General features: G+C 44.9%; 1 pseudogene; it reads left to right on the top strand.

Moving 5' to 3' along the window:
• The first annotated feature begins 5,696 nt into the window (after positions 1–5,696).
• Positions 5,697–5,816, top strand: LOC136643229 (5S ribosomal RNA; annotated as a pseudogene).
• The last annotated feature ends 2,123 nt before the right edge of the window (positions 5,817–7,939 follow it).

Consider the following 7,939-nt stretch of genomic DNA (forward strand, 5'->3'; position numbering starts at 1 on the left):
GTCCCAGCAGACCTATATCACAGGCCTACAAAACTGAGGGTCAGAACAGTTTTTCCCAAACTTTATGGTGGTGTGATATGAATTTGGGGTTCCGATTCCAGAAATGGCATCCATTTTGCCCTATCACGTCTAGTTTTGGAGATATAGTATAGCCTCATTAGTGAATGGCTCAAGCAGCTTCCTCATGAAGAAGCCATGGTGTAGGCTTCCTCATGAGGAAGCTGCTTGAAGCATTCACTAAAGAGGCTATGCCGTGTCTCCAAAACTAGACGTGATAGGGCAAAAAGGATGACATTTTTGGAATCAGCACCCCAAATATACCCACGAATTGGTGTAACATTTAAGGAAGCAAAATGTGTGTTGGCCTGACAAGCTCTGGAGCTGTTATTCAGATTACCCTAAACTTTCTAAAAAGTAAATTTTTTCTGCTACTGCTGTTGGTTTTTTTTTTTAAGTATATAATTTTCTTTTCTTATATGATTAACGATTATTAACCATTATATGTTGATATTAACCATTATCTTAAAGATGATGGAAATGTGAGATACTGTATAAATATTTTAAATCAACCTTTTAAATCTCTCTTAAACTTGGTAGATGTGATGAGACATAGGGAAGGTAGGAGGTGGTATATATTCCCTTTGATGTCAATGGAAGCACACAGCACTGGAAGTCACGCATATCACTGTAATTTCTCGTTGAGCTGTTGGAGGATGCTGACTCAAAATAAGTAGGTTTTTTTTGGGGGGGGGGGGGTTTCCCAGAGGACACAGTAGGGGCTCATTACAAATTGACACTTAGGGCAATATAGCAATCTTGCTGACTATGGTACATTCTGCCCTAGAAAGTCTGTTCCTGTCCTAAACTTATTTTAACAGTGAGTAGCCAAGGGATGATTTTGTACACATACACAGGTTTATGAAAAAAGGATAAGCTTGCAGACGTGGAGAAAAATGGAGCTATTACATCTATTCATTCCTCAGTAATACTGCAGACATTCATGAGATTTCTCTAGAGCAAGCTTGCTTTAATGTTGCACATACATCACTCACTCTCGTTGGCAACCTTCAGTCTCGAAAGACTATGGTATCGCGCTCTGAAAGGTGGTTCTGGAACAGCATTTAGTGTGGCTGAAAAGGCCAATTCGGGAGTGACAATCCCTTCCACACTTGGAGCAAGTGCAGTCTGTCCCTGGTCTGTCTCCCTGGCAATGGGCCTTCCTTCTTTGCCTCTTTGCCTCAGATTGTTGGCCAAGTGTCTCTTCAAACTGGGAAAGGCCATGCTGCACAGCCTGCCTCCAAGCAGGCCGCTCAGAGGCCAGGGTTTCCCACTTGTTGAGGTCCACTCCTAAGGCCTTCAGATCCCTCTTGCAGATGTCCTTGTATCGCAGCTGTGGTCTACCTGTAGGGCGCTTTCCTTGCATGAGTTCTCCATAGAGGAGATCCTTTGGGATCTGGCCATCATCCATTCTCACGACATGACCGAGCCAACGCAGGCGTCTCTGTTTCAGCAGTGCATACATGCTAGGGATTCCAGCACGTTCCAGGACTGTGTTGTTTGGAACTTTGTCCTGCCAGGTGATGCCGAGAATGCGCCGGAGGCAGCGCATGTGGAAAGCGTTCAGTTTCCTCTCCTGTTGTGAGCGAAGAGTCCATGACTCGCTGCAGTACAGAAGTGTACTCAGGACATAAGCTCTGTAGACCTGGATCTTGGTATGTTCCGTAAGCTTCTTGTTAGACCAGACTCTCTTTGTGAGTCTGGAAAACATACATACACATTGTACGCACATACATAGACATTTCAAATGAAGGTTGCTTTAGGTGGCACAAGCTATAATGGGGAAAACAGAAAATAGCACAGTAAAGTGTAGCACTGTATATTAGCAATTAGTAGTCATGAGTAGCACTGTATATTAGCAATTAGATAGTGGTATCCAAGTAAAAGAGATTGAGATATCACACTTCATAGAATGCCTCATTGACAGAATAGAACTATCCTACTGAAATAGCTTACTTCAGAGAATATTCTGTTGATATAAGAAAATTCTAGTTACCACCAAAGCTCATGTAATATTGTTGGAAAATCCTTTTTCCCTGTGCATTAGGTGTAATAGTAAGCTTCATGTATTTTGTGAGAATTTTTTTCCAGTGTAAAATAGTAAACAGTCGCTTATTTGCTGTTTATTATAGTCAGAAATGGCTTCATTAGCCACCAGACTGACAGACCAATCCTATCCTTCCCTAGCGCCCAGGGTTACAGAAGCACCGAAATGGTTACTGCTGTATCTTTTGGGGCCAGGGAAGCAGCCGCAGGTCTTCTTGGGGTATGGGAACAAATACTGCCTTACCCCATGCCTACCAACGGTGGCCCCAATGGGTCTACTCAGATCCATGCCCCCCTTTGAGCAGGTGCAAAATTGAGGAGACCCATGTTGGGTCTCCCAGCTCGGGAGGGAGCATAGGAAACTGTCACCATCTCCACCCCATCTTGGGCTGCCCTCCAACCACCCTCTCTCCACCCAGTTCCACCCCCTCCCTGCCCCCAAAACTCATAGTACTGGTCGCCGGCCATACTCACTGCCACCCATGCCTCAACGTTAACCCCCTGGCACTGAAGCACAGCACCACGTGGCGCTGCATCAGCGCTGGCAGAACACTGCTACCAGTGGCGAAAGAGTGCCACTTTTGTGACAGCGGTGCCTGCAGTAGTAGCACACCACCGGCGCTACGGAGGTTAGGACTGGGCCATGAATCAAACTATTGACCCACCTAGTCCAGTCCTACTCTGACTGGAAGCAGTTCTGCAAGTCCCCAGGTAGAGATCTTTGCCAGCACTCTTACCTGAGATTTTTGGACTGGAGAGATTGATTGATTGATTGATTGATTGATTGATTGATTGATTGACCTTCTGAATGCAAAACACATGCTCCACCCTGTGCATGTTCGGTATGAATAAGCAAAAATGTTTTTTGTGTCCTGAAACAAATAGACACAGTTATCCATCAATAAAGCCAATGTTAAAAGTAAGTTACCAAAGGCCCTATCCTACTGAAAGGCAATGCCGGGCAGAATGTGTGTTCCACCAGAGCTGGCTGCTGCAAAAGCATCACAGAGCACTTTGCGGCTGCGCAGGGAACCAGCATGCCAGCAGGAAGGCCAGAGTTTCCTATGTGCACCAGAGGAGCGACAGAGGACCATCAGAACAGGTAAGCCCAGCACAGGGGGAAGAACAGAGCAGGGTAGGATGGGGTGGTTGCCGAACAGAGCAAAGGGAGGGCAGAATGAGGAGGAGATGGGGCAGGGTGGGAGGATTGGGCCTGGAAGGGGACAGATTCAGTGGTAGCACATACCAAATCCCGACCTCCTTCCCAGGCCTGATCCACCTACATGGATCAACACAGACCTACACCAGCAATATGCTGGTGCAGGTCTGAGTTGACCTGTTGTGGCTGCTGGAGCTTACCCCAGGGCAAGAAGACAACTGTGTCCTTATCCCAAGGAGACCTTCAGCATCCACAAGTCCCCCACGGGGTGCAACTTAGCCCATGCCAGCACCGCTGCATGGAGATTTTTATAGGATTGGGCTGTAATAATAATAATAATAATAATAATAATAATAATAATAATAATAATAATAATAATAATAATAATAATAGGTATTTATATACCGCCTTTCTTGGTCTTTATTCAAGACTTTATTCAAGGCGGTTTACATAGGCAGGCTTTATTTAAAACTCTTATTAAATAGGGATTTTTACAATTGAAAGAAGGTTCTATCTTTCAAGAACCACTACATTCGGGTGTTTCATTCCGATCTGGCTTCACATTCTGGCCTCCATCCTCCCACACTCAGAGCAGATGGAATAGCTCGGCTTCAGCTTGTCAGCTGCTTCAAGGTCGCACAGTGCCGATGGCCTCGAACTGGTGACCTTCTGGATGTTATCTTCAGGCAGACGGAGGCTCAACCCTCTAGACCAGACCTCCTGCCCTGTACATTTGCTGTCCTACACACACATATATAGAAGTAAGGCCCATTGGACACAGTGGAACTTAGTTCTGAGTAAACATGCTTATGATTCTACAGACAGATTCTACCAAAACTATGCCTTAAAAAAAGAGAGCAAATCCACTTCTGATTGTTAGATGTCACAAACAGAAATCACCATATGATATGAATTTATGTGAATTGTGCAAGTAAATGCATAAACTCGTCATCAGTCTACTAGGACAATCCTAAACAATCCTAAAGGTTCATTATATTCAGTGAGACATTCCCAGGTAAGTGCTTACAGGATTGCAGCCTATCTGTTTTTAGGAGAAATTCAGAAACAGAAGCTCACATTCTTTCTGGCCAGAACTGCATGCCCTTTTGAACAGCTCTGTAGGCCAACTTGGAACTGATGGTGTTTTGATTCAGATATAACTTTGAAAAATAAGTTAGAGAAGAAGATAAGAAGCTCCCAAGATACTTAATTTAATCACATAGGAATGGCAGTATCTATTTAATATTTATATTATAAAGCCCTCAGCCTATGCTATTAAAATAGCATGAATTCCTTTGTATATGAAAAACAACCACTTACAAATAACCAACTCTCCTGCTATTTCTCTCTAAATCCATGCTGTAACAATTGAAATTTTAACAGCTGCTGTGAAAAAAATGATTCAACCATTCTTTTTTGTCAGAAAAACACACACACCCATGTCACAAATCCTTTTTTAAGTAGCCCTCATTTAAGTGTCTTGACCTATGGTCGTCCATGAATAAGCTTTTTAAAGACCTAAACACTGGTATTGAGATTCTGGCATCTTTAGGAGCATGTGCAAATCAGTGCATCACACTCAATGGAATGGTGCTCTCCGAGATTCAAGGGCCCGAACTATGAGTCTAAGCCAGGATGTGGTTTAGTGAGTTATCACAGATGGTGTGAACTAAGGCCTCAGAGTCCTCAAATGCAGAAGGGGTGCACAACGTTTGTGATTAGAACTAAAGCCTCTGGATTGGTCAGACTGGGTAAAAATATGGGCAGCCCAATCCTGTTGGGTTGCTCTGCTGGTGGAACTGCATGCTGGCTGTTGTAAAGCAGCCGTAAAGCATACGCCAGCAGCCACACACTGCTGGAGTACCGGCAGGAAGGCCAGAGGCTTCCCACGCACGTTGTCCCAGTGCTGGCTGCCCATCACAGCAGGTAAGGCATGAGGTATGAGATGGGCAGGGAGGTATGAGGGATGGGATGGGCAGGGAGAGGTGAAACTGGATAGGGAGGGGGAGAAATGGGGCGGGGAGGCTGCAGGAAGAGGTGGATATGGCAACGAAGGTGCGTGCCAGATCCTATCCTCCTTTTCCACAGCCTCCCTGCCTCCTTTCTGTCCTCAGATGCGGCAGCGAAAGAACTGATGCAGGTCCAAGGAGACCCATTGCAGGGTTGAAGGCTTATGGAGGGGAAACCTCCATAAGCCTCATGCTCTCCCCCTCCCCACTGGAGGTGAATAGTCTTGGTGAATAGAATAGTTCAGTGTTTCTCAACGTTTGTTCTCCACCATTCTACTTCACATGATCCACCTATTTGAAATATCACCAGAAGTAACTGGCAATGACATCATCGCCAGTAGCAGGTGTTCGGGGATTCTGCAAGTACCACCAAGCACCACCTCAAGTACCACTGGTTGAGAAACAGTGGAGTAGTTCATTCTTTGTCTTTCTGTATTACTTACCCTGCATATGCCCAATCTCGTCTGATCTTGGAAGCTAAGCAGGGTCAGGCCTGGTTAGTACTTGGATGGGAGACCACCTGGGAATAATGGGTGCTGTAGGCTTATACCATAGTCTTTCGAGACTGAAGGTTGCCATCCATCACTCCCATGACCCTCATGCTGAGATGTCCATATACAGTCCCAATTTTGCCCTGACAGGATAATGAATGTTTTGCATTCATGTTCTGCCAAGAATGTAAAACCACCTACCCCCCAAAACTATAGGATGTCTCAAAAAATGTACACACATTTTAAGGAGCTCCAATGGATTCTAACAACAGTGTACAAAACCTGCAACACTCAAACATCTGGGGAAGCAATTGAAGAGATGTGTGGAACCATCCCAGTGAACAGTGGATGTCAGCAGTGTGTAAGATGCCAACGGGGAACATTTCAAGCACTTGATTTAGGGCACAATCCTAACCCACTTTCCAACACTGACATAAGGGTAATGCAACTTCGAGGTAAGGGAACAAATATTGCCATACCTTGAGGAGGCCTCCGTGGTCCCCCAACTGCAGGATGCAGCACATGCCCCATAGGCACAGCTATGCCAGTGCTGGAAAGTGGGTTAGGATTGCGCCCTTAATTCATTAACTAATGAACTGGGTCAAGCAACTGCTTCTGTGTATGAAGTGTATATGTGAATTATGTTATCATAGCATATGAGTGAATTATAGCATAATAAATTTGACACTATAAAGTATGTATACATATACACCCTGTATACGCTGAGGATTTATTGTTCATCTTGGTAGTTTTTTGTTTTTTTTTAATCTTTGGCTGACAAATTACAAACTAAAACCAACAGTAACTTTTTTTAAGGGTCTTGACATTGGTATATACCTCATACTGCATATGCAAGGTGTGGGCTTAGAGTGTTGGGCACACTCTATAAAGCTTAGCTGCAAAGGAATCTATTTTGGTAATACCTAAGAAGGATGGTGGATAAGATGCGTTCTATCCAACTTTGCAGTGCTGGTTTGTTCCCTTACCTCATGGCTGCCCCATGGCTGCATCAGTGCTGGAAAGTTAGATAGGACTGGACCCTCAGACACTACTTTCACAACTGATGTAGTGGGTTATTATTGTTTCTGCCCTTCTGGTTTGGTTGTTTCTGCTGACAGAGGTGGTTCTCTTTTTCTTTCAAGTGGTGTTTGGCAGTCAGTTCAAAATAAGGAGCCAACAGTAAATGAATGCAGAATTGGCATAAATGCTAACCTTCAACTAGCATGCGAGCATTACTCTGAGGGAAACCCTTCCAGCTGTGAATGGCTTGTCGGGGGGGGGCAGTTGCTTTTGCCATGTTGCTTCCTTCACTGGGCTTGGAAGCTTTTGTGCCTTACGTTGGCACTGTACCCTAACAGTTTTCTCAGATGCCCAAAGATGTTGAGTTCTTTTGTCTTGTCCCTATAGCTACTCCTGCTAAATCCTGCAGCTTGGCTGTCTTGCTTGATTGATGAAGGCAGGCAGCTTCCCCCCCCCCCCAGCATAATCAAGAGCCACTGAATTCTCTCCCCAAGTGTATCTTTACCTCCATTAAGAGTTTGTTCATCTCATTTTTAAACTGATGAAAATTAATCCAAGAGGTGAGATCCTGACTTCACTTTTACCAAAACAAACACATGAAATGGACCAGGGGAGTTTCTATGAAGAGATTCTACGTATTTAAGTATACCTACTAAAACCCACAAGGAATCTTAATCCTTTGTCTCCTATTCCCTGTTAGATTTTCACAAGCTTCAGATGATGGTCCACTAATTCTACACTCTCTCTGGATAATCATGTTCATTTGTATTTTTTCTGCTACCACTTTACAATTATGATGCTGAAATCTATTTTTTACTTTGCTTCTGCTGTGGCTCTGATCCTGACCATGCGTCTCCCTGCATGCTAGTTTAGGACGCAATCCTAAACAGTGTTGTAAGCATGCTGTAAGGCACGTCTGCTCCCCTCAGCGCCAGTCCAATGCTGGTGCTAGCTCAGCACTGGTGGATCACCGCTGCTCCGCTGTTCCATGGTCATGCTGACTGCTAGGCTTCGGAGAGGTAGGTGAAGGTGTGGGGGGAGGCGGAGAGGAGGCGTTCCAGGGTAGGGGGAGGTCGAGGAGTAGGCATGCTAGGGGAGGAAGCAGGGCGAGAGGGAGACAGGACTGGTGGAGCTTTGCTCCATCAGATCCTGAGCCT

This window comes from Tiliqua scincoides, chromosome 2 (genome assembly GCF_035046505.1).
Source record: "Tiliqua scincoides isolate rTilSci1 chromosome 2, rTilSci1.hap2, whole genome shotgun sequence".
Classification (NCBI taxonomy): domain Eukaryota; kingdom Metazoa; phylum Chordata; class Lepidosauria; order Squamata; family Scincidae; genus Tiliqua; species Tiliqua scincoides.